Below are 22,705 nucleotides of genomic sequence, written 5' to 3' on the forward strand. Positions count from 1 at the left end.
TTATTTCAAAGCGAGGGCACATATTTCAACCTTGTGGGAAAAAACGGACAAAGAGTTGAAATTCCACAAGGCAGTGACAAAAAGCTTACAGCACCTGGTATTCCCAGGCGGTCTCCCATCCAAGTACTAACCAGGCCCGACCCTGCTTAGCTTCCGAGATCAGGCGAGATCGGGCGTACTCAGGCCGGTGTGGCCGTAAGCGAGAAACAATCTCTTGCTGCACTATGTAAAGTCAAAGTGAGCCTGATTAACAGCTGTTGCATTTTCACCATTTAGATAAGCATCTTTGTGTCACTCAAAAAGTGGAAGAAATTGCATATACTGTAGCCATAATTTGTAGCACAGATTGTTGGATGAAATACAAACTAACCTTGCTTACTTATTTCAAAGCGAGGGCACATATTTCAACCTTGTGGGAAAAAACGGACAAAGAGTTGAAATTCCACAAGGCAGTGACAAAAAGCTTACAGCACCTGGTATTCCCAGGCGGTCTCCCATCCAAGTACTAACCAGGCCCGACCCTGCTTAGCTTCCGAGATCAGGCGAGATCGGGCGTACTCAGGCCGGTGTGGCCGTAAGCGAGAAACAATCTCTTGCTGCACTATGTAAAGTCAAAGTGAGCCTGATTAACAGCTGTTGCATTTTCACCATTTAGATAAGCATCTTTGTGTCACTCAAAAAGTGGAAGAAATTGCATATACTGTAGCCATAATTTGTAGCACAGATTGTTGGATGAAATACAAACTAACCTTGCTTACTTATTTCAAAGCGAGGGCACATATTTCAACCTTGTGGGAAAAAACGGACAAAGAGTTGAAATTCCACAAGGCAGTGACAAAAAGCTTACAGCACCTGGTATTCCCAGGCGGTCTCCCATCCAAGTACTAACCAGGCCCGACCCTGCTTAGCTTCCGAGATCAGGCGAGATCGGGCGTACTCAGGCCGGTGTGGCCGTAAGCGAGAAACAATCTCTTGCTGCACTATGTAAAGTCAAAGTGAGCCTGATTAACAGCTGTTGCATTTTCACCATTTAGATAAGCATCTTTGTGTCACTCAAAAAGTGGAAGAAATTGCATATACTGTAGCCATAATTTGTAGCACAGATTGTTGGATGAAATACAAACTAACCTTGCTTACTTATTTCAAAGCGAGGGCACATATTTCAACCTTGTGGGAAAAAACGGACAAAGAGTTGAAATTCCACAAGGCAGTGACAAAAAGCTTACAGCACCTGGTATTCCCAGGCGGTCTCCCATCCAAGTACTAACCAGGCCCGACCCTGCTTAGCTTCCGAGATCAGGCGAGATCGGGCGTACTCAGGCCGGTGTGGCCGTAAGCGAGAAACAATCTCTTGCTGCACTATGTAAAGTCAAAGTGAGCCTGATTAACAGCTGTTGCATTTTCACCATTTAGATAAGCATCTTTGTGTCACTCAAAAAGTGGAAGAAATTGCATATACTGTAGCCATAATTTGTAGCACAGATTGTTGGATGAAATACAAACTAACCTTGCTTACTTATTTCAAAGCGAGGGCACATATTTCAACCTTGTGGGAAAAAACGGACAAAGAGTTGAAATTCCACAAGGCAGTGACAAAAAGCTTACAGCACCTGGTATTCCCAGGCGGTCTCCCATCCAAGTACTAACCAGGCCCGACCCTGCTTAGCTTCCGAGATCAGGCGAGATCGGGCGTACTCAGGCCGGTGTGGCCGTAAGCGAGAAACAATCTCTTGCTGCACTATGTAAAGTCAAAGTGAGCCTGATTAACAGCTGTTGCATTTTCACCATTTAGATAAGCATCTTTGTGTCACTCAAAAAGTGGAAGAAATTGCATATACTGTAGCCATAATTTGTAGCACAGATTGTTGGATGAAATACAAACTAACCTTGCTTACTTATTTCAAAGCGAGGGCACATATTTCAACCTTGTGGGAAAAAACGGACAAAGAGTTGAAATTCCACAAGGCAGTGACAAAAAGCTTACAGCACCTGGTATTCCCAGGCGGTCTCCCATCCAAGTACTAACCAGGCCCGACCCTGCTTAGCTTCCGAGATCAGGCGAGATCGGGCGTACTCAGGCCGGTGTGGCCGTAAGCGAGAAACAATCTCTTGCTGCACTATGTAAAGTCAAAGTGAGCCTGATTAACAGCTGTTGCATTTTCACCATTTAGATAAGCATCTTTGTGTCACTCAAAAAGTGGAAGAAATTGCATATACTGTAGCCATAATTTGTAGCACAGATTGTTGGATGAAATACAAACTAACCTTGCTTACTTATTTCAAAGCGAGGGCACATATTTCAACCTTGTGGGAAAAAACGGACAAAGAGTTGAAATTCCACAAGGCAGTGACAAAAAGCTTACAGCACCTGGTATTCCCAGGCGGTCTCCCATCCAAGTACTAACCAGGCCCGACCCTGCTTAGCTTCCGAGATCAGGCGAGATCGGGCGTACTCAGGCCGGTGTGGCCGTAAGCGAGAAACAATCTCTTGCTGCACTATGTAAAGTCAAAGTGAGCCTGATTAACAGCTGTTGCATTTTCACCATTTAGATAAGCATCTTTGTGTCACTCAAAAAGTGGAAGAAATTGCATATACTGTAGCCATAATTTGTAGCACAGATTGTTGGATGAAATACAAACTAACCTTGCTTACTTATTTCAAAGCGAGGGCACATATTTCAACCTTGTGGGAAAAAACGGACAAAGAGTTGAAATTCCACAAGGCAGTGACAAAAAGCTTACAGCACCTGGTATTCCCAGGCGGTCTCCCATCCAAGTACTAACCAGGCCCGACCCTGCTTAGCTTCCGAGATCAGGCGAGATCGGGCGTACTCAGGCCGGTGTGGCCGTAAGCGAGAAACAATCTCTTGCTGCACTATGTAAAGTCAAAGTGAGCCTGATTAACAGCTGTTGCATTTTCACCATTTAGATAAGCATCTTTGTGTCACTCAAAAAGTGGAAGAAATTGCATATACTGTAGCCATAATTTGTAGCACAGATTGTTGGATGAAATACAAACTAACCTTGCTTACTTATTTCAAAGCGAGGGCACATATTTCAACCTTGTGGGAAAAAACGGACAAAGAGTTGAAATTCCACAAGGCAGTGACAAAAAGCTTACAGCACCTGGTATTCCCAGGCGGTCTCCCATCCAAGTACTAACCAGGCCCGACCCTGCTTAGCTTCCGAGATCAGGCGAGATCGGGCGTACTCAGGCCGGTGTGGCCGTAAGCGAGAAACAATCTCTTGCTGCACTATGTAAAGTCAAAGTGAGCCTGATTAACAGCTGTTGCATTTTCACCATTTAGATAAGCATCTTTGTGTCACTCAAAAAGTGGAAGAAATTGCATATACTGTAGCCATAATTTGTAGCACAGATTGTTGGATGAAATACAAACTAACCTTGCTTACTTATTTCAAAGCGAGGGCACATATTTCAACCTTGTGGGAAAAAACGGACAAAGAGTTGAAATTCCACAAGGCAGTGACAAAAAGCTTACAGCACCTGGTATTCCCAGGCGGTCTCCCATCCAAGTACTAACCAGGCCCGACCCTGCTTAGCTTCCGAGATCAGGCGAGATCGGGCGTACTCAGGCCGGTGTGGCCGTAAGCGAGAAACAATCTCTTGCTGCACTATGTAAAGTCAAAGTGAGCCTGATTAACAGCTGTTGCATTTTCACCATTTAGATAAGCATCTTTGTGTCACTCAAAAAGTGGAAGAAATTGCATATACTGTAGCCATAATTTGTAGCACAGATTGTTGGATGAAATACAAACTAACCTTGCTTACTTATTTCAAAGCGAGGGCACATATTTCAACCTTGTGGGAAAAAACGGACAAAGAGTTGAAATTCCACAAGGCAGTGACAAAAAGCTTACAGCACCTGGTATTCCCAGGCGGTCTCCCATCCAAGTACTAACCAGGCCCGACCCTGCTTAGCTTCCGAGATCAGGCGAGATCGGGCGTACTCAGGCCGGTGTGGCCGTAAGCGAGAAACAATCTCTTGCTGCACTATGTAAAGTCAAAGTGAGCCTGATTAACAGCTGTTGCATTTTCACCATTTAGATAAGCATCTTTGTGTCACTCAAAAAGTGGAAGAAATTGCATATACTGTAGCCATAATTTGTAGCACAGATTGTTGGATGAAATACAAACTAACCTTGCTTACTTATTTCAAAGCGAGGGCACATATTTCAACCTTGTGGGAAAAAACGGACAAAGAGTTGAAATTCCACAAGGCAGTGACAAAAAGCTTACAGCACCTGGTATTCCCAGGCGGTCTCCCATCCAAGTACTAACCAGGCCCGACCCTGCTTAGCTTCCGAGATCAGGCGAGATCGGGCGTACTCAGGCCGGTGTGGCCGTAAGCGAGAAACAATCTCTTGCTGCACTATGTAAAGTCAAAGTGAGCCTGATTAACAGCTGTTGCATTTTCACCATTTAGATAAGCATCTTTGTGTCACTCAAAAAGTGGAAGAAATTGCATATACTGTAGCCATAATTTGTAGCACAGATTGTTGGATGAAATACAAACTAACCTTGCTTACTTATTTCAAAGCGAGGGCACATATTTCAACCTTGTGGGAAAAAACGGACAAAGAGTTGAAATTCCACAAGGCAGTGACAAAAAGCTTACAGCACCTGGTATTCCCAGGCGGTCTCCCATCCAAGTACTAACCAGGCCCGACCCTGCTTAGCTTCCGAGATCAGGCGAGATCGGGCGTACTCAGGCCGGTGTGGCCGTAAGCGAGAAACAATCTCTTGCTGCACTATGTAAAGTCAAAGTGAGCCTGATTAACAGCTGTTGCATTTTCACCATTTAGATAAGCATCTTTGTGTCACTCAAAAAGTGGAAGAAATTGCATATACTGTAGCCATAATTTGTAGCACAGATTGTTGGATGAAATACAAACTAACCTTGCTTACTTATTTCAAAGCGAGGGCACATATTTCAACCTTGTGGGAAAAAACGGACAAAGAGTTGAAATTCCACAAGGCAGTGACAAAAAGCTTACAGCACCTGGTATTCCCAGGCGGTCTCCCATCCAAGTACTAACCAGGCCCGACCCTGCTTAGCTTCCGAGATCAGGCGAGATCGGGCGTACTCAGGCCGGTGTGGCCGTAAGCGAGAAACAATCTCTTGCTGCACTATGTAAAGTCAAAGTGAGCCTGATTAACAGCTGTTGCATTTTCACCATTTAGATAAGCATCTTTGTGTCACTCAAAAAGTGGAAGAAATTGCATATACTGTAGCCATAATTTGTAGCACAGATTGTTGGATGAAATACAAACTAACCTTGCTTACTTATTTCAAAGCGAGGGCACATATTTCAACCTTGTGGGAAAAAACGGACAAAGAGTTGAAATTCCACAAGGCAGTGACAAAAAGCTTACAGCACCTGGTATTCCCAGGCGGTCTCCCATCCAAGTACTAACCAGGCCCGACCCTGCTTAGCTTCCGAGATCAGGCGAGATCGGGCGTACTCAGGCCGGTGTGGCCGTAAGCGAGAAACAATCTCTTGCTGCACTATGTAAAGTCAAAGTGAGCCTGATTAACAGCTGTTGCATTTTCACCATTTAGATAAGCATCTTTGTGTCACTCAAAAAGTGGAAGAAATTGCATATACTGTAGCCATAATTTGTAGCACAGATTGTTGGATGAAATACAAACTAACCTTGCTTACTTATTTCAAAGCGAGGGCACATATTTCAACCTTGTGGGAAAAAACGGACAAAGAGTTGAAATTCCACAAGGCAGTGACAAAAAGCTTACAGCACCTGGTATTCCCAGGCGGTCTCCCATCCAAGTACTAACCAGGCCCGACCCTGCTTAGCTTCCGAGATCAGGCGAGATCGGGCGTACTCAGGCCGGTGTGGCCGTAAGCGAGAAACAATCTCTTGCTGCACTATGTAAAGTCAAAGTGAGCCTGATTAACAGCTGTTGCATTTTCACCATTTAGATAAGCATCTTTGTGTCACTCAAAAAGTGGAAGAAATTGCATATACTGTAGCCATAATTTGTAGCACAGATTGTTGGATGAAATACAAACTAACCTTGCTTACTTATTTCAAAGCGAGGGCACATATTTCAACCTTGTGGGAAAAAACGGACAAAGAGTTGAAATTCCACAAGGCAGTGACAAAAAGCTTACAGCACCTGGTATTCCCAGGCGGTCTCCCATCCAAGTACTAACCAGGCCCGACCCTGCTTAGCTTCCGAGATCAGGCGAGATCGGGCGTACTCAGGCCGGTGTGGCCGTAAGCGAGAAACAATCTCTTGCTGCACTATGTAAAGTCAAAGTGAGCCTGATTAACAGCTGTTGCATTTTCACCATTTAGATAAGCATCTTTGTGTCACTCAAAAAGTGGAAGAAATTGCATATACTGTAGCCATAATTTGTAGCACAGATTGTTGGATGAAATACAAACTAACCTTGCTTACTTATTTCAAAGCGAGGGCACATATTTCAACCTTGTGGGAAAAAACGGACAAAGAGTTGAAATTCCACAAGGCAGTGACAAAAAGCTTACAGCACCTGGTATTCCCAGGCGGTCTCCCATCCAAGTACTAACCAGGCCCGACCCTGCTTAGCTTCCGAGATCAGGCGAGATCGGGCGTACTCAGGCCGGTGTGGCCGTAAGCGAGAAACAATCTCTTGCTGCACTATGTAAAGTCAAAGTGAGCCTGATTAACAGCTGTTGCATTTTCACCATTTAGATAAGCATCTTTGTGTCACTCAAAAAGTGGAAGAAATTGCATATACTGTAGCCATAATTTGTAGCACAGATTGTTGGATGAAATACAAACTAACCTTGCTTACTTATTTCAAAGCGAGGGCACATATTTCAACCTTGTGGGAAAAAACGGACAAAGAGTTGAAATTCCACAAGGCAGTGACAAAAAGCTTACAGCACCTGGTATTCCCAGGCGGTCTCCCATCCAAGTACTAACCAGGCCCGACCCTGCTTAGCTTCCGAGATCAGGCGAGATCGGGCGTACTCAGGCCGGTGTGGCCGTAAGCGAGAAACAATCTCTTGCTGCACTATGTAAAGTCAAAGTGAGCCTGATTAACAGCTGTTGCATTTTCACCATTTAGATAAGCATCTTTGTGTCACTCAAAAAGTGGAAGAAATTGCATATACTGTAGCCATAATTTGTAGCACAGATTGTTGGATGAAATACAAACTAACCTTGCTTACTTATTTCAAAGCGAGGGCACATATTTCAACCTTGTGGGAAAAAACGGACAAAGAGTTGAAATTCCACAAGGCAGTGACAAAAAGCTTACAGCACCTGGTATTCCCAGGCGGTCTCCCATCCAAGTACTAACCAGGCCCGACCCTGCTTAGCTTCCGAGATCAGGCGAGATCGGGCGTACTCAGGCCGGTGTGGCCGTAAGCGAGAAACAATCTCTTGCTGCACTATGTAAAGTCAAAGTGAGCCTGATTAACAGCTGTTGCATTTTCACCATTTAGATAAGCATCTTTGTGTCACTCAAAAAGTGGAAGAAATTGCATATACTGTAGCCATAATTTGTAGCACAGATTGTTGGATGAAATACAAACTAACCTTGCTTACTTATTTCAAAGCGAGGGCACATATTTCAACCTTGTGGGAAAAAACGGACAAAGAGTTGAAATTCCACAAGGCAGTGACAAAAAGCTTACAGCACCTGGTATTCCCAGGCGGTCTCCCATCCAAGTACTAACCAGGCCCGACCCTGCTTAGCTTCCGAGATCAGGCGAGATCGGGCGTACTCAGGCCGGTGTGGCCGTAAGCGAGAAACAATCTCTTGCTGCACTATGTAAAGTCAAAGTGAGCCTGATTAACAGCTGTTGCATTTTCACCATTTAGATAAGCATCTTTGTGTCACTCAAAAAGTGGAAGAAATTGCATATACTGTAGCCATAATTTGTAGCACAGATTGTTGGATGAAATACAAACTAACCTTGCTTACTTATTTCAAAGCGAGGGCACATATTTCAACCTTGTGGGAAAAAACGGACAAAGAGTTGAAATTCCACAAGGCAGTGACAAAAAGCTTACAGCACCTGGTATTCCCAGGCGGTCTCCCATCCAAGTACTAACCAGGCCCGACCCTGCTTAGCTTCCGAGATCAGGCGAGATCGGGCGTACTCAGGCCGGTGTGGCCGTAAGCGAGAAACAATCTCTTGCTGCACTATGTAAAGTCAAAGTGAGCCTGATTAACAGCTGTTGCATTTTCACCATTTAGATAAGCATCTTTGTGTCACTCAAAAAGTGGAAGAAATTGCATATACTGTAGCCATAATTTGTAGCACAGATTGTTGGATGAAATACAAACTAACCTTGCTTACTTATTTCAAAGCGAGGGCACATATTTCAACCTTGTGGGAAAAAACGGACAAAGAGTTGAAATTCCACAAGGCAGTGACAAAAAGCTTACAGCACCTGGTATTCCCAGGCGGTCTCCCATCCAAGTACTAACCAGGCCCGACCCTGCTTAGCTTCCGAGATCAGGCGAGATCGGGCGTACTCAGGCCGGTGTGGCCGTAAGCGAGAAACAATCTCTTGCTGCACTATGTAAAGTCAAAGTGAGCCTGATTAACAGCTGTTGCATTTTCACCATTTAGATAAGCATCTTTGTGTCACTCAAAAAGTGGAAGAAATTGCATATACTGTAGCCATAATTTGTAGCACAGATTGTTGGATGAAATACAAACTAACCTTGCTTACTTATTTCAAAGCGAGGGCACATATTTCAACCTTGTGGGAAAAAACGGACAAAGAGTTGAAATTCCACAAGGCAGTGACAAAAAGCTTACAGCACCTGGTATTCCCAGGCGGTCTCCCATCCAAGTACTAACCAGGCCCGACCCTGCTTAGCTTCCGAGATCAGGCGAGATCGGGCGTACTCAGGCCGGTGTGGCCGTAAGCGAGAAACAATCTCTTGCTGCACTATGTAAAGTCAAAGTGAGCCTGATTAACAGCTGTTGCATTTTCACCATTTAGATAAGCATCTTTGTGTCACTCAAAAAGTGGAAGAAATTGCATATACTGTAGCCATAATTTGTAGCACAGATTGTTGGATGAAATACAAACTAACCTTGCTTACTTATTTCAAAGCGAGGGCACATATTTCAACCTTGTGGGAAAAAACGGACAAAGAGTTGAAATTCCACAAGGCAGTGACAAAAAGCTTACAGCACCTGGTATTCCCAGGCGGTCTCCCATCCAAGTACTAACCAGGCCCGACCCTGCTTAGCTTCCGAGATCAGGCGAGATCGGGCGTACTCAGGCCGGTGTGGCCGTAAGCGAGAAACAATCTCTTGCTGCACTATGTAAAGTCAAAGTGAGCCTGATTAACAGCTGTTGCATTTTCACCATTTAGATAAGCATCTTTGTGTCACTCAAAAAGTGGAAGAAATTGCATATACTGTAGCCATAATTTGTAGCACAGATTGTTGGATGAAATACAAACTAACCTTGCTTACTTATTTCAAAGCGAGGGCACATATTTCAACCTTGTGGGAAAAAACGGACAAAGAGTTGAAATTCCACAAGGCAGTGACAAAAAGCTTACAGCACCTGGTATTCCCAGGCGGTCTCCCATCCAAGTACTAACCAGGCCCGACCCTGCTTAGCTTCCGAGATCAGGCGAGATCGGGCGTACTCAGGCCGGTGTGGCCGTAAGCGAGAAACAATCTCTTGCTGCACTATGTAAAGTCAAAGTGAGCCTGATTAACAGCTGTTGCATTTTCACCATTTAGATAAGCATCTTTGTGTCACTCAAAAAGTGGAAGAAATTGCATATACTGTAGCCATAATTTGTAGCACAGATTGTTGGATGAAATACAAACTAACCTTGCTTACTTATTTCAAAGCGAGGGCACATATTTCAACCTTGTGGGAAAAAACGGACAAAGAGTTGAAATTCCACAAGGCAGTGACAAAAAGCTTACAGCACCTGGTATTCCCAGGCGGTCTCCCATCCAAGTACTAACCAGGCCCGACCCTGCTTAGCTTCCGAGATCAGGCGAGATCGGGCGTACTCAGGCCGGTGTGGCCGTAAGCGAGAAACAATCTCTTGCTGCACTATGTAAAGTCAAAGTGAGCCTGATTAACAGCTGTTGCATTTTCACCATTTAGATAAGCATCTTTGTGTCACTCAAAAAGTGGAAGAAATTGCATATACTGTAGCCATAATTTGTAGCACAGATTGTTGGATGAAATACAAACTAACCTTGCTTACTTATTTCAAAGCGAGGGCACATATTTCAACCTTGTGGGAAAAAACGGACAAAGAGTTGAAATTCCACAAGGCAGTGACAAAAAGCTTACAGCACCTGGTATTCCCAGGCGGTCTCCCATCCAAGTACTAACCAGGCCCGACCCTGCTTAGCTTCCGAGATCAGGCGAGATCGGGCGTACTCAGGCCGGTGTGGCCGTAAGCGAGAAACAATCTCTTGCTGCACTATGTAAAGTCAAAGTGAGCCTGATTAACAGCTGTTGCATTTTCACCATTTAGATAAGCATCTTTGTGTCACTCAAAAAGTGGAAGAAATTGCATATACTGTAGCCATAATTTGTAGCACAGATTGTTGGATGAAATACAAACTAACCTTGCTTACTTATTTCAAAGCGAGGGCACATATTTCAACCTTGTGGGAAAAAACGGACAAAGAGTTGAAATTCCACAAGGCAGTGACAAAAAGCTTACAGCACCTGGTATTCCCAGGCGGTCTCCCATCCAAGTACTAACCAGGCCCGACCCTGCTTAGCTTCCGAGATCAGGCGAGATCGGGCGTACTCAGGCCGGTGTGGCCGTAAGCGAGAAACAATCTCTTGCTGCACTATGTAAAGTCAAAGTGAGCCTGATTAACAGCTGTTGCATTTTCACCATTTAGATAAGCATCTTTGTGTCACTCAAAAAGTGGAAGAAATTGCATATACTGTAGCCATAATTTGTAGCACAGATTGTTGGATGAAATACAAACTAACCTTGCTTACTTATTTCAAAGCGAGGGCACATATTTCAACCTTGTGGGAAAAAACGGACAAAGAGTTGAAATTCCACAAGGCAGTGACAAAAAGCTTACAGCACCTGGTATTCCCAGGCGGTCTCCCATCCAAGTACTAACCAGGCCCGACCCTGCTTAGCTTCCGAGATCAGGCGAGATCGGGCGTACTCAGGCCGGTGTGGCCGTAAGCGAGAAACAATCTCTTGCTGCACTATGTAAAGTCAAAGTGAGCCTGATTAACAGCTGTTGCATTTTCACCATTTAGATAAGCATCTTTGTGTCACTCAAAAAGTGGAAGAAATTGCATATACTGTAGCCATAATTTGTAGCACAGATTGTTGGATGAAATACAAACTAACCTTGCTTACTTATTTCAAAGCGAGGGCACATATTTCAACCTTGTGGGAAAAAACGGACAAAGAGTTGAAATTCCACAAGGCAGTGACAAAAAGCTTACAGCACCTGGTATTCCCAGGCGGTCTCCCATCCAAGTACTAACCAGGCCCGACCCTGCTTAGCTTCCGAGATCAGGCGAGATCGGGCGTACTCAGGCCGGTGTGGCCGTAAGCGAGAAACAATCTCTTGCTGCACTATGTAAAGTCAAAGTGAGCCTGATTAACAGCTGTTGCATTTTCACCATTTAGATAAGCATCTTTGTGTCACTCAAAAAGTGGAAGAAATTGCATATACTGTAGCCATAATTTGTAGCACAGATTGTTGGATGAAATACAAACTAACCTTGCTTACTTATTTCAAAGCGAGGGCACATATTTCAACCTTGTGGGAAAAAACGGACAAAGAGTTGAAATTCCACAAGGCAGTGACAAAAAGCTTACAGCACCTGGTATTCCCAGGCGGTCTCCCATCCAAGTACTAACCAGGCCCGACCCTGCTTAGCTTCCGAGATCAGGCGAGATCGGGCGTACTCAGGCCGGTGTGGCCGTAAGCGAGAAACAATCTCTTGCTGCACTATGTAAAGTCAAAGTGAGCCTGATTAACAGCTGTTGCATTTTCACCATTTAGATAAGCATCTTTGTGTCACTCAAAAAGTGGAAGAAATTGCATATACTGTAGCCATAATTTGTAGCACAGATTGTTGGATGAAATACAAACTAACCTTGCTTACTTATTTCAAAGCGAGGGCACATATTTCAACCTTGTGGGAAAAAACGGACAAAGAGTTGAAATTCCACAAGGCAGTGACAAAAAGCTTACAGCACCTGGTATTCCCAGGCGGTCTCCCATCCAAGTACTAACCAGGCCCGACCCTGCTTAGCTTCCGAGATCAGGCGAGATCGGGCGTACTCAGGCCGGTGTGGCCGTAAGCGAGAAACAATCTCTTGCTGCACTATGTAAAGTCAAAGTGAGCCTGATTAACAGCTGTTGCATTTTCACCATTTAGATAAGCATCTTTGTGTCACTCAAAAAGTGGAAGAAATTGCATATACTGTAGCCATAATTTGTAGCACAGATTGTTGGATGAAATACAAACTAACCTTGCTTACTTATTTCAAAGCGAGGGCACATATTTCAACCTTGTGGGAAAAAACGGACAAAGAGTTGAAATTCCACAAGGCAGTGACAAAAAGCTTACAGCACCTGGTATTCCCAGGCGGTCTCCCATCCAAGTACTAACCAGGCCCGACCCTGCTTAGCTTCCGAGATCAGGCGAGATCGGGCGTACTCAGGCCGGTGTGGCCGTAAGCGAGAAACAATCTCTTGCTGCACTATGTAAAGTCAAAGTGAGCCTGATTAACAGCTGTTGCATTTTCACCATTTAGATAAGCATCTTTGTGTCACTCAAAAAGTGGAAGAAATTGCATATACTGTAGCCATAATTTGTAGCACAGATTGTTGGATGAAATACAAACTAACCTTGCTTACTTATTTCAAAGCGAGGGCACATATTTCAACCTTGTGGGAAAAAACGGACAAAGAGTTGAAATTCCACAAGGCAGTGACAAAAAGCTTACAGCACCTGGTATTCCCAGGCGGTCTCCCATCCAAGTACTAACCAGGCCCGACCCTGCTTAGCTTCCGAGATCAGGCGAGATCGGGCGTACTCAGGCCGGTGTGGCCGTAAGCGAGAAACAATCTCTTGCTGCACTATGTAAAGTCAAAGTGAGCCTGATTAACAGCTGTTGCATTTTCACCATTTAGATAAGCATCTTTGTGTCACTCAAAAAGTGGAAGAAATTGCATATACTGTAGCCATAATTTGTAGCACAGATTGTTGGATGAAATACAAACTAACCTTGCTTACTTATTTCAAAGCGAGGGCACATATTTCAACCTTGTGGGAAAAAACGGACAAAGAGTTGAAATTCCACAAGGCAGTGACAAAAAGCTTACAGCACCTGGTATTCCCAGGCGGTCTCCCATCCAAGTACTAACCAGGCCCGACCCTGCTTAGCTTCCGAGATCAGGCGAGATCGGGCGTACTCAGGCCGGTGTGGCCGTAAGCGAGAAACAATCTCTTGCTGCACTATGTAAAGTCAAAGTGAGCCTGATTAACAGCTGTTGCATTTTCACCATTTAGATAAGCATCTTTGTGTCACTCAAAAAGTGGAAGAAATTGCATATACTGTAGCCATAATTTGTAGCACAGATTGTTGGATGAAATACAAACTAACCTTGCTTACTTATTTCAAAGCGAGGGCACATATTTCAACCTTGTGGGAAAAAACGGACAAAGAGTTGAAATTCCACAAGGCAGTGACAAAAAGCTTACAGCACCTGGTATTCCCAGGCGGTCTCCCATCCAAGTACTAACCAGGCCCGACCCTGCTTAGCTTCCGAGATCAGGCGAGATCGGGCGTACTCAGGCCGGTGTGGCCGTAAGCGAGAAACAATCTCTTGCTGCACTATGTAAAGTCAAAGTGAGCCTGATTAACAGCTGTTGCATTTTCACCATTTAGATAAGCATCTTTGTGTCACTCAAAAAGTGGAAGAAATTGCATATACTGTAGCCATAATTTGTAGCACAGATTGTTGGATGAAATACAAACTAACCTTGCTTACTTATTTCAAAGCGAGGGCACATATTTCAACCTTGTGGGAAAAAACGGACAAAGAGTTGAAATTCCACAAGGCAGTGACAAAAAGCTTACAGCACCTGGTATTCCCAGGCGGTCTCCCATCCAAGTACTAACCAGGCCCGACCCTGCTTAGCTTCCGAGATCAGGCGAGATCGGGCGTACTCAGGCCGGTGTGGCCGTAAGCGAGAAACAATCTCTTGCTGCACTATGTAAAGTCAAAGTGAGCCTGATTAACAGCTGTTGCATTTTCACCATTTAGATAAGCATCTTTGTGTCACTCAAAAAGTGGAAGAAATTGCATATACTGTAGCCATAATTTGTAGCACAGATTGTTGGATGAAATACAAACTAACCTTGCTTACTTATTTCAAAGCGAGGGCACATATTTCAACCTTGTGGGAAAAAACGGACAAAGAGTTGAAATTCCACAAGGCAGTGACAAAAAGCTTACAGCACCTGGTATTCCCAGGCGGTCTCCCATCCAAGTACTAACCAGGCCCGACCCTGCTTAGCTTCCGAGATCAGGCGAGATCGGGCGTATTCAGGCTGGTATGGCCGTAAGCGAAAGGCAATCTCTTGGTACACTATATAAAGTCAACGTGTCGCTTACTCTTAGGGGACAGAGAAATGTCCACCTTGTGACACACACTGAAAAGCTCAAACCTTGCTTGCATTTCCAGACCATATATTTCACTATTGTGGGGGGGAAAAAGAGGGCATATCCTAGGTTCATACTTATGACAACTTCATGGACCTGGGCCCTATGAAATACAGCGCGCCCACACGGAATCACGAAATACAGGCATTACACCGAAATTCAACAACATTACAAAATGCTTTGAGCTAAGGAGGAAATCAAATCATTCCCTTCAACTTGTTAGAAAATCCATTCATTTGCCCAAGTGAATCATAAGACATGAACAAAATGCATCAGTGATTCGTATTTCCACGCAACTTTCAGAAACTGCACAGGACTGCCCAGTTTCCGTGCGCATGCGTGCGGAGCGCGCGCATGTCTACACTTTGTGTAGCCGTTAGCGATGAGGCTAATGATAACCTTCTTGTGGTAGGTAGAGAAGGAAAGGCTTCCCACAAAAACCTTCTCAATCAAATGTTAACTGCAAAGTAGCCTATGCCAGCCTGGCAGAATTATATCATGAGTATTTGCATCAATCCAGTGGCCATTTGTTTTGAAAACTCCGCAATCACATGAGCGCTACAGCAACACCGCTTAACCAAACAAAGGTCTCTTCCTGGCGCACACTTGCCTAAAAAAGGGTAACTACACCCCAAAATCGATATGTCTTCCGTTTTTCCCAGACCTCAAAAGTGGTTTCCTGCTAGGGTTTTAAATGTTGTCGTGGACATAGAACATCTAATCGTGTTATATTTCTATTAAAAATGTGTACTTTTGAGAGCGAAAACCTGCAGAAGCAGGGACAAACGGGGGAATATAATTTTTTTTTTTATTTTTTTTTGGGGGGGGGGGCAATCATTCAAAACATTGAAGGGGATTTTACAGGGCCCTAATGGACTACAGACATTGACAGTCTCCTAGCCTAAAAACAAATGCTGAATGCACTGCCTAGATTTTGAGGTAAAGGCATTGTCCATTATTTGATTTGATCAGGCACTAACAAACTGCATTTAGTCCAATAAAAAGACACAACACTATTAGGGTGATAAATAAAAGGGAGTTGCTCCACGCATGACACAAGAGAACCCTCTGCTGGAGCAAAACGCTTACAGCACCTGGTATTCCCAGGCGGTCTCCCATCCAAGTACTAACCAGGCCCGACCCTGCTTAGCTTCCGAGATCGGACGAGATCGGGCGTATTCAGGCTGGTATGGCCGTAAGCGAAAGGCAATCTCTTGGTACACTATATAAAGTCAACGTGTCGCTTACTCTTAGGGGGACAGAGAAATGTCCACCTTGTGACACACACTGAAAAGCTCAAACCTTGCTTGCATTTCCAGACCATATATTTCACTATTGTGGGGGGGAAAAAGAGGGCATATCCTAGGTTCATACTTATGACAACTTCATGGACCTGGGCCCTATGAAATACAGCGCGCCCACACGGAATCACGAAATACAGACATTACACCGAAATTCAACAACATTACAAAATGCTTTGAGCTAAGGAGGAAATCAAATCATTCCCTTCAACTTGTTAGAAAATCCATTCATTTGCCCAAGTGAATCATAAGACATGAACAAAATGCATCAGTGATTCGTATTTCCACGCAACTTTCAGAAACTGCACAGGACTGCCCAGTTTCCGTGCGCATGCGTGCGGAGCGCGCGCATGTCTACACTTTGTGTAGCCGTTAGCGATGAGGCTAATGATAACCTTCTTGTGGTAGGTAGAGAAGGAAAGGCTTCCCACAAAAACCTTCTCAATCAAATGTTAACTGCAAAGTAGCCTATGCCAGCCTGGCAGAATTATATCATGAGTATTTGCATCGATCCAGTGGCCATTTGTTTTGCAAACTCCGCAATCACATGAGCGCTACAGCAACACCGCTTAACCAAACAAAGGTCTCTTCCTGGCGCACACTTGCCTAAAAAAGGGTAACTACACCCCAAAATCGATATGTCTTCCGTTTTTCCCAGACCTCAAAAGTGGTTTCCTGCTAGGGTTTTAAATGTTGTCGTGGACATAGAACATCTAATCGTGTTATATTTCTATTAAAAATGTGTACTTTTGAGAGCGAAAACCTGCAGAAGCAGGGACAAACGGGGGAATATAATTTTTTTGTTGTTTTTTTTTTTGGGGGGGGGGCAATCATTCAAAACATTGAAGGGGATTTTACAGGGCCCTAATGGACTACAGACATTGACAGTCTCCTAGCCTAAAAACAAATGCTGAATGCACTGCCTAGATTTTGAGGTAAAGGCATTGTCCATTATTTGATTTGATCAGGCACTAACAAACTGCATTTAGTCCAATAAAAAGACACAACACTATTAGGGTGATAAATAAAAGGGAGTTGCTCCACGCATGACACAAGAGAACCCTCTGCTGGAGCAAAACGCTTACAGCACCTGGTATTCCCAGGCGGTCTCCCATCCAAGTACTAACCAGGCCCGACCCTGCTTAGCTTCCGAGATCGGGCGTATTCAGGCTGGTATGGCCGTAAGCGAAAGGCAATCTCTTGGTACACTATATAAAGTCAACGTGTCGCTTACTCTTAGGGGGACAGAGAAATGTCCACCTTGTGACACACACTGAAAAGCTCAAACCTTGCTTGCATTTCCAGACCATATATTTCACTATTGTGGGGGGGAAAAAGAGGGCATATCCTAGGTTCATACTTATGACAACTTCATGGACCTGGGCCCTATGAAATACAGCGCGCCCACACGGAATCACGAAATACAGACATTACACCGAAATTCAACAACATTACAAAATGCTTTGAGCTAAGGAGGAAATCAAATCATTCCCTTCAACTTGTTAGAAAATCCATTCATTTGCCCAAGTGAATCATAAGACATGAACAAAATGCATCAGTGATTCGTATTTCCACGCAACTTTCAGAAACTGCACAGGACTGCCCAGTTTCCGTGCGCATGCGTGCGGAGCGCGCGCATGTCTACACTTTGTGTAGCCGTTAGCGATGAGGCTAATGATAACCTTCTTGTGGTAGGTAGAGAAGGAAAGGCTTCCCACAAAAACCTTCTCAATCAAATGTTAACTGCAAAGTAGCCTATGCCAGCCTGGCAGAATTATATCATGAGTATTTGCATCGATCCAGTGGCCATTTGTTTTGCAAACTCCGCAATCACATGAGCGCTACAGCAACACCGCTTAACCAAACAAAGGTCTCTTCCTGGCGCACACTTGCCTAAAAAAGGGTAACTACACCCCAAAATCGATATGTCTTCCGTTTTTCCCAGACCTCAAAAGTGGTTTCCTGCTAGGGTTTTAAATGTTGTCGTGGACATAGAACATCTAATCGTGTTATATTTCTATTAAAAATGTGTACTTTTGAGAGCGAAAACCTGCAGAAGCAGGGACAAACGGGGGAATATAATTTATTTTTTTATTTTTTTTTGGGGGGGGGGGCAATCATTCAAAACATTGAAGGGGATTTTACAGGGCCCTAATGGACTACAGACATTGACAGTCTCCTAGCCTAAAAACAAATGCTGAATGCACTGCCTAGATTTTGAGGTAAAGGCATTGTCCATTATTTGATTTGATCAGGCACTAACAAACTGCATTTAGTCCAATAAAAGACACAACACTATTAGGGTGATAAATAAAAGGGAGTTGCTCCACGCATGACACAAGAGAACCCTCTGCTGGAGCAAAACGCTTACAGCACCTGGTATTCCCAGGCGGTCTCCCATCCAAGTACTAACCAGGCCCGACCCTGCTTAGCTTCCGAGATCGGACGAGATCGGGCGTATTCAGGCTGGTATGGCCGTAAGCGAAAGGCAATCTCTTGGTACACTATATAAAGTCAACGTGTCGCTTACTCTTAGGGGGACAGAGAAATGTCCACCTTGTGACACACACTGAAAAGCTCAAACCTTGCTTGCATTTCCAGACCATATATTTCACTATTGTGGGGGGGAAAAAGAGGGCATATCCTAGGTTCATACTTATGACAACTTCATGGACCTGGGCCCTATGAAATACAGCGCGCCCACACGGAATCACGAAATACAGACATTACACCGAAATTCAACAACATTACAAAATGCTTTGAGCTAAGGAGGAAATCAAATCATTCCCTTCAACTTGTTAGAAAATCCATTCATTTGCCCAAGTGAATCATAAGACATGAACAAAATGCATCAGTGATTCGTATTTCCACGCAACTTTCAGAAACTGCACAGGACTGCCCAGTTTCCGTGCGCATGCGTGCGGAGCGCGCGCATGTCTACACTTTGTGTAGCCGTTAGCGATGAGGCTAATGATAACCTTCTTGTGGTAGGTAGAGAAGGAAAGGCTTCCCACAAAAACCTTCTCAATCAAATGTTAACTGCAAAGTAGCCTATGCCAGCCTGGCAGAATTATATCATGAGTATTTGCATCGATCCAGTGGCCATTTGTTTTGCAAACTCCGCAATCACATGAGCGCTACAGCAACACCGCTTAACCAAACAAAGGTCTCTTCCTGGCGCACACTTGCCTAAAAAAGGGTAACTACACCCCAAAATCGATATGTCTTCCGTTTTTCCCAGACCTCAAAAGTGGTTTCCTGCTAGGGTTTTAAATGTTGTCGTGGACATAGAACATCTAATCGTGTTATATTTCTATTAAAAATGTGTACTTTTGAGAGCGAAAACCTGCAGAAGCAGGGACAAACGGGGGAATATAATTTTTTTGTTGTTTTTTTTTTTGGGGGGGGGGCAATCATTCAAAACATTGAAGGGGATTTTACAGGGCCCTAATGGACTACAGACATTGACAGTCTCCTAGCCTAAAAACAAATGCTGAATGCACTGCCTAGATTTTGAGGTAAAGGCATTGTCCATTATTTGATTTGATCAGGCACTAACAAACTGCATTAGTCCAATAAAAAGACACAACACTATTAGGGTGATAAATAAAAGGGAGTTGCTCCACGCATGACACAAGAGAACCCTCTGCTGGAGCAAAACGCTTACAGCACCTGGTATTCCCAGGCGGTCTCCCATCCAAGTACTAACCAGGCCCGACCCTGCTTAGCTTCCGAGATCGGACGAGATCGGGCGTATTCAGGCTGGTATGGCCGTAAGCGAAAGGCAATCTCTTGGTACACTATATAAAGTCAACGTGTCGCTTACTCTTAGGGGGACAGAGAAATGTCCACCTTGTGACACACACTGAAAAGCTCAAACCTTGCTTGCATTTCCAGACCATATATTTCACTATTGTGGGGGGGAAAAAGAGGGCATATCCTAGGTTCATACTTATGACAACTTCATGGACCTGGGCCCTATGAAATACAGCGCGCCCACACGGAATCACGAAATACAGACATTACACCGAAATTCAACAACATTACAAAATGCTTTGAGCTAAGGAGGAAATCAAATCATTCCCTTCAACTTGTTAGAAAATCCATTCATTTGCCCAAGTGAATCATAAGACATGAACAAAATGCATCAGTGATTCGTATTTCCACGCAACTTTCAGAAACTGCACAGGACTGCCCAGTTTCCGTGCGCATGCGTGCGGAGCGCGCGCATGTCTACACTTTGTGTAGCCGTTAGCGATGAGGCTAATGATAACCTTCTTGTGGTAGGTAGAGAAGGAAAGGCTTCCCACAAAAACCTTCTCAATCAAATGTTAACTGCAAAGTAGCCTATGCCAGCCTGGCAGAATTATATCATGAGTATTTGCATCGATCCAGTGGCCATTTGTTTTGCAAACTCCGCAATCACATGAGCGCTACAGCAACACCGCTTAACCAAACAAAGGTCTCTTCCTGGCGCACACTTGCCTAAAAAAGGGTAACTACACCCCAAAATCGATATGTCTTCCGTTTTTCCCAGACCTCAAAAGTGGTTTCCTGCTAGGGTTTTAAATGTTGTCGTGGACATAGAACATCTAATCGTGTTATATTTCTATTAAAAATGTGTACTTTTGAGAGCGAAAACCTGCAGAAGCAGGGACAAACGGGGGAATATAATTTTTTTTTTTTTTTTTTTTGGGGGGGGGGGGGGGCAATCATTCAAAACATTGAAGGGGATTTTACAGGGCCCTAATGGACTACAGACATTGACAGTCTCCTAGCCTAAAAACAAATGCTGAATGCACTGCCTAGATTTTGAGGTAAAGGCATTGTCCATTATTTGATTTGATCAGGCACTAACAAACTGCATTTAGTCCAATAAAAAGACACAACACTATTAGGGTGATAAATAAAAGGGAGTTGCTCCACGCATGACACAAGAGAACCCCTCTGCTGGAGCAAAACGCTTACAGCACCTGGTATTCCCAGGCGGTCTCCCATCCAAGTACTAACCAGGCCCGACCCTGCTTAGCTTCCGAGATCGGACGAGATCGGGCGTATTCAGGCTGGTATGGCCGTAAGCGAAAGGCAATCTCTTGGTACACTATATAAAGTCAACGTGTCGCTTACTCTTAGGGGGACAGAGAAATGTCCACCTTGTGACACACACTGAAAAGCTCAAACCTTGCTTGCATTTCCAGACCATATATTTCACTATTGTGGGGGGGAAAAAGAGGGCATATCCTAGGTTCATACTTATGACAACTTCATGGACCTGGGCCCTATGAAATACAGCGCGCCCACACGGAATCACGAAATACAGACATTACACCGAAATTCAACAACATTACAAAATGCTTTGAGCTAAGGAGGAAATCAAATCATTCCCTTCAACTTGTTAGAAAATCCATTCATTTGCCCAAGTGAATCATAAGACATGAACAAAATGCATCAGTGATTCGTATTTCCACGCAACTTTCAGAAACTGCACAGGACTGCCCAGTTTCCGTGCGCATGCGTGCGGAGCGCGCGCATGTCTACACTTTGTGTAGCCGTTAGCGATGAGGCTAATGATAACCTTCTTGTGGTAGGTAGAGAAGGAAAGGCTTCCCACAAAACCTTCTCAATCAAATGTTAACTGCAAAGTAGCCTATGCCAGCCTGGCAGAATTATATCATGAGTATTTGCATCGATCCAGTGGCCATTTGTTTTGCAAACTCCGCAATCACATGAGCGCTACAGCAACACCGCTTAACCAAACAAAGGTCTCTTCCTGGCGCACACTTGCCTAAAAAAGGGTAACTACACCCCAAAATCGATATGTCTTCCGTTTTTCCCAGACCTCAAAAGTGGTTTCCTGCTAGGGTTTTAAATGTTGTCGTGGACATAGAACATCTAATCGTGTTATATTTCTATTAAAATGTGTACTTTTGAGAGCGAAAACCTGCAGAAGCAGGGACAAACGGGGGAATATAATTTATTTTTTTATTTTTTTTGGGGGGGGGGGCAATCATTCAAAACATTGAAGGGGATTTTACAGGGCCCTAATGGACTACAGACATTGACAGTCTCCTAGCCTAAAAACAAATGCTGAATGCACTGCCTAGATTTTGAGGTAAAGGCATTGTCCATTATTTGATTTGATCAGGCACTAACAAACTGCATTTAGTCCAATAAAAAGACACAACACTATTAGGGTGATAAATAAAAGGGAGTTGCTCCACGCATGACACAAGAGAACCCTCTGCTGGAGCAAACGCTTACAGCACCTGGTATTCCCAGGCGGTCTCCCATCCAAGTACTAACCAGGCCCGACCCTGCTTAGCTTCCGAGATCGGACGAGATCGGGCGTATTCAGGCTGGTATGGCCGTAAGCGAAAGGCAATCTCTTGGTACACTATATAAAGTCAACGTGTCGCTTACTCTTAGGGGGACAGAGAAATGTCCACCTTGTGACACACACTGAAAAGCTCAAACCTTGCTTGCATTTCCAGACCATATATTTCACTATTGTGGGGGGGAAAAAGAGGGCATATCCTAGGTTCATACTTATGACAACTTCATGGACCTGGGCCCTATGAAATACAGCGCGCCCACACGGAATCACGAAATACAGACATTACACCGAAATTCAACAACATTACAAAATGCTTTGAGCTAAGGAGGAAATCAAATCATTCCCTTCAACTTGTTAGAAAATCCATTCATT

The 22,705-nt window shown here is 44.1% G+C and overlaps 44 non-coding genes and 1 pseudogene across 44 annotated transcripts; all 45 read right to left on the minus strand.

Moving 5' to 3' along the window:
• Positions 1–82: 82 nt before the first annotated feature.
• Positions 83–201, minus strand: LOC118962154. The gene has a single exon (XR_005049583.1). It is a non-coding gene; the product is annotated as a 5S ribosomal RNA (ribosomal RNA).
• A 260-nt stretch (positions 202–461) lies between these two features.
• On the minus strand, positions 462–580 carry LOC118962155. The gene has a single exon (XR_005049584.1). It is a non-coding gene; the product is annotated as a 5S ribosomal RNA (ribosomal RNA).
• A 260-nt stretch (positions 581–840) lies between these two features.
• Positions 841–959, minus strand: LOC118962156. The gene has a single exon (XR_005049585.1). It is a non-coding gene; the product is annotated as a 5S ribosomal RNA (ribosomal RNA).
• Positions 960–1,219: 260 nt separating this feature from the next.
• On the minus strand, positions 1,220–1,338 carry LOC118962157. Its single transcript, XR_005049586.1, has one exon. It is a non-coding gene; the product is annotated as a 5S ribosomal RNA (ribosomal RNA).
• Positions 1,339–1,598: 260 nt separating this feature from the next.
• LOC118962158 lies at positions 1,599–1,717 on the minus strand. The gene has a single exon (XR_005049587.1). It is a non-coding gene; the product is annotated as a 5S ribosomal RNA (ribosomal RNA).
• Positions 1,718–1,977: 260 nt separating this feature from the next.
• LOC118962159 lies at positions 1,978–2,096 on the minus strand. The gene has a single exon (XR_005049588.1). It is a non-coding gene; the product is annotated as a 5S ribosomal RNA (ribosomal RNA).
• Positions 2,097–2,356: 260 nt separating this feature from the next.
• On the minus strand, positions 2,357–2,475 carry LOC118962161. The gene has a single exon (XR_005049590.1). It is a non-coding gene; the product is annotated as a 5S ribosomal RNA (ribosomal RNA).
• A 260-nt stretch (positions 2,476–2,735) lies between these two features.
• Positions 2,736–2,854, minus strand: LOC118962162. Its single transcript, XR_005049591.1, has one exon. It is a non-coding gene; the product is annotated as a 5S ribosomal RNA (ribosomal RNA).
• A 260-nt stretch (positions 2,855–3,114) lies between these two features.
• On the minus strand, positions 3,115–3,233 carry LOC118962163. The gene has a single exon (XR_005049592.1). It is a non-coding gene; the product is annotated as a 5S ribosomal RNA (ribosomal RNA).
• A 260-nt stretch (positions 3,234–3,493) lies between these two features.
• Positions 3,494–3,612, minus strand: LOC118962164. Its single transcript, XR_005049593.1, has one exon. It is a non-coding gene; the product is annotated as a 5S ribosomal RNA (ribosomal RNA).
• A 260-nt stretch (positions 3,613–3,872) lies between these two features.
• On the minus strand, positions 3,873–3,991 carry LOC118962165. The gene has a single exon (XR_005049594.1). It is a non-coding gene; the product is annotated as a 5S ribosomal RNA (ribosomal RNA).
• Positions 3,992–4,251: 260 nt separating this feature from the next.
• Positions 4,252–4,370, minus strand: LOC118962166. Its single transcript, XR_005049595.1, has one exon. It is a non-coding gene; the product is annotated as a 5S ribosomal RNA (ribosomal RNA).
• A 260-nt stretch (positions 4,371–4,630) lies between these two features.
• On the minus strand, positions 4,631–4,749 carry LOC118962167. The gene has a single exon (XR_005049596.1). It is a non-coding gene; the product is annotated as a 5S ribosomal RNA (ribosomal RNA).
• A 260-nt stretch (positions 4,750–5,009) lies between these two features.
• On the minus strand, positions 5,010–5,128 carry LOC118962168. Its single transcript, XR_005049597.1, has one exon. It is a non-coding gene; the product is annotated as a 5S ribosomal RNA (ribosomal RNA).
• Positions 5,129–5,388: 260 nt separating this feature from the next.
• LOC118962169 lies at positions 5,389–5,507 on the minus strand. Its single transcript, XR_005049598.1, has one exon. It is a non-coding gene; the product is annotated as a 5S ribosomal RNA (ribosomal RNA).
• A 260-nt stretch (positions 5,508–5,767) lies between these two features.
• On the minus strand, positions 5,768–5,886 carry LOC118962170. Its single transcript, XR_005049599.1, has one exon. It is a non-coding gene; the product is annotated as a 5S ribosomal RNA (ribosomal RNA).
• A 260-nt stretch (positions 5,887–6,146) lies between these two features.
• Positions 6,147–6,265, minus strand: LOC118962172. The gene has a single exon (XR_005049601.1). It is a non-coding gene; the product is annotated as a 5S ribosomal RNA (ribosomal RNA).
• A 260-nt stretch (positions 6,266–6,525) lies between these two features.
• On the minus strand, positions 6,526–6,644 carry LOC118962173. Its single transcript, XR_005049602.1, has one exon. It is a non-coding gene; the product is annotated as a 5S ribosomal RNA (ribosomal RNA).
• Positions 6,645–6,904: 260 nt separating this feature from the next.
• LOC118962174 lies at positions 6,905–7,023 on the minus strand. The gene has a single exon (XR_005049603.1). It is a non-coding gene; the product is annotated as a 5S ribosomal RNA (ribosomal RNA).
• Positions 7,024–7,283: 260 nt separating this feature from the next.
• LOC118962175 lies at positions 7,284–7,402 on the minus strand. The gene has a single exon (XR_005049604.1). It is a non-coding gene; the product is annotated as a 5S ribosomal RNA (ribosomal RNA).
• Positions 7,403–7,662: 260 nt separating this feature from the next.
• LOC118962176 lies at positions 7,663–7,781 on the minus strand. The gene has a single exon (XR_005049605.1). It is a non-coding gene; the product is annotated as a 5S ribosomal RNA (ribosomal RNA).
• Positions 7,782–8,041: 260 nt separating this feature from the next.
• LOC118962177 lies at positions 8,042–8,160 on the minus strand. Its single transcript, XR_005049606.1, has one exon. It is a non-coding gene; the product is annotated as a 5S ribosomal RNA (ribosomal RNA).
• A 260-nt stretch (positions 8,161–8,420) lies between these two features.
• On the minus strand, positions 8,421–8,539 carry LOC118962178. The gene has a single exon (XR_005049607.1). It is a non-coding gene; the product is annotated as a 5S ribosomal RNA (ribosomal RNA).
• Positions 8,540–8,799: 260 nt separating this feature from the next.
• On the minus strand, positions 8,800–8,918 carry LOC118962179. The gene has a single exon (XR_005049608.1). It is a non-coding gene; the product is annotated as a 5S ribosomal RNA (ribosomal RNA).
• Positions 8,919–9,178: 260 nt separating this feature from the next.
• On the minus strand, positions 9,179–9,297 carry LOC118962180. Its single transcript, XR_005049609.1, has one exon. It is a non-coding gene; the product is annotated as a 5S ribosomal RNA (ribosomal RNA).
• Positions 9,298–9,557: 260 nt separating this feature from the next.
• LOC118962181 lies at positions 9,558–9,676 on the minus strand. The gene has a single exon (XR_005049610.1). It is a non-coding gene; the product is annotated as a 5S ribosomal RNA (ribosomal RNA).
• Positions 9,677–9,936: 260 nt separating this feature from the next.
• LOC118962183 lies at positions 9,937–10,055 on the minus strand. Its single transcript, XR_005049612.1, has one exon. It is a non-coding gene; the product is annotated as a 5S ribosomal RNA (ribosomal RNA).
• Positions 10,056–10,315: 260 nt separating this feature from the next.
• Positions 10,316–10,434, minus strand: LOC118962184. The gene has a single exon (XR_005049613.1). It is a non-coding gene; the product is annotated as a 5S ribosomal RNA (ribosomal RNA).
• Positions 10,435–10,694: 260 nt separating this feature from the next.
• Positions 10,695–10,813, minus strand: LOC118962185. The gene has a single exon (XR_005049614.1). It is a non-coding gene; the product is annotated as a 5S ribosomal RNA (ribosomal RNA).
• A 260-nt stretch (positions 10,814–11,073) lies between these two features.
• On the minus strand, positions 11,074–11,192 carry LOC118962186. Its single transcript, XR_005049615.1, has one exon. It is a non-coding gene; the product is annotated as a 5S ribosomal RNA (ribosomal RNA).
• A 260-nt stretch (positions 11,193–11,452) lies between these two features.
• Positions 11,453–11,571, minus strand: LOC118962187. The gene has a single exon (XR_005049616.1). It is a non-coding gene; the product is annotated as a 5S ribosomal RNA (ribosomal RNA).
• A 260-nt stretch (positions 11,572–11,831) lies between these two features.
• LOC118962188 lies at positions 11,832–11,950 on the minus strand. Its single transcript, XR_005049617.1, has one exon. It is a non-coding gene; the product is annotated as a 5S ribosomal RNA (ribosomal RNA).
• Positions 11,951–12,210: 260 nt separating this feature from the next.
• On the minus strand, positions 12,211–12,329 carry LOC118962189. The gene has a single exon (XR_005049618.1). It is a non-coding gene; the product is annotated as a 5S ribosomal RNA (ribosomal RNA).
• Positions 12,330–12,589: 260 nt separating this feature from the next.
• LOC118962190 lies at positions 12,590–12,708 on the minus strand. The gene has a single exon (XR_005049619.1). It is a non-coding gene; the product is annotated as a 5S ribosomal RNA (ribosomal RNA).
• A 260-nt stretch (positions 12,709–12,968) lies between these two features.
• Positions 12,969–13,087, minus strand: LOC118962191. The gene has a single exon (XR_005049620.1). It is a non-coding gene; the product is annotated as a 5S ribosomal RNA (ribosomal RNA).
• Positions 13,088–13,347: 260 nt separating this feature from the next.
• Positions 13,348–13,466, minus strand: LOC118962192. Its single transcript, XR_005049621.1, has one exon. It is a non-coding gene; the product is annotated as a 5S ribosomal RNA (ribosomal RNA).
• Positions 13,467–13,726: 260 nt separating this feature from the next.
• On the minus strand, positions 13,727–13,845 carry LOC118962194. Its single transcript, XR_005049623.1, has one exon. It is a non-coding gene; the product is annotated as a 5S ribosomal RNA (ribosomal RNA).
• Positions 13,846–14,105: 260 nt separating this feature from the next.
• LOC118962195 lies at positions 14,106–14,224 on the minus strand. The gene has a single exon (XR_005049624.1). It is a non-coding gene; the product is annotated as a 5S ribosomal RNA (ribosomal RNA).
• Positions 14,225–14,484: 260 nt separating this feature from the next.
• Positions 14,485–14,603, minus strand: LOC118962182. The gene has a single exon (XR_005049611.1). It is a non-coding gene; the product is annotated as a 5S ribosomal RNA (ribosomal RNA).
• A 1,177-nt stretch (positions 14,604–15,780) lies between these two features.
• LOC118962143 lies at positions 15,781–15,899 on the minus strand. Its single transcript, XR_005049572.1, has one exon. It is a non-coding gene; the product is annotated as a 5S ribosomal RNA (ribosomal RNA).
• Positions 15,900–17,077: 1,178 nt separating this feature from the next.
• LOC118962211 lies at positions 17,078–17,186 on the minus strand (annotated as a pseudogene).
• Positions 17,187–18,363: 1,177 nt separating this feature from the next.
• LOC118962216 lies at positions 18,364–18,482 on the minus strand. The gene has a single exon (XR_005049641.1). It is a non-coding gene; the product is annotated as a 5S ribosomal RNA (ribosomal RNA).
• Positions 18,483–19,659: 1,177 nt separating this feature from the next.
• LOC118962227 lies at positions 19,660–19,778 on the minus strand. Its single transcript, XR_005049652.1, has one exon. It is a non-coding gene; the product is annotated as a 5S ribosomal RNA (ribosomal RNA).
• Positions 19,779–20,960: 1,182 nt separating this feature from the next.
• Positions 20,961–21,079, minus strand: LOC118962238. Its single transcript, XR_005049663.1, has one exon. It is a non-coding gene; the product is annotated as a 5S ribosomal RNA (ribosomal RNA).
• Positions 21,080–22,253: 1,174 nt separating this feature from the next.
• Positions 22,254–22,372, minus strand: LOC118962249. The gene has a single exon (XR_005049674.1). It is a non-coding gene; the product is annotated as a 5S ribosomal RNA (ribosomal RNA).
• Between the last annotated feature and the right edge of the window lie 333 nt (positions 22,373–22,705).

The sequence above is a fragment of the Oncorhynchus mykiss genome, unplaced genomic scaffold, assembly GCF_013265735.2.
Source record: "Oncorhynchus mykiss isolate Arlee unplaced genomic scaffold, USDA_OmykA_1.1 un_scaffold_749, whole genome shotgun sequence".
NCBI classification, from domain to species: Eukaryota; Metazoa; Chordata; class Actinopteri; order Salmoniformes; family Salmonidae; genus Oncorhynchus; species Oncorhynchus mykiss.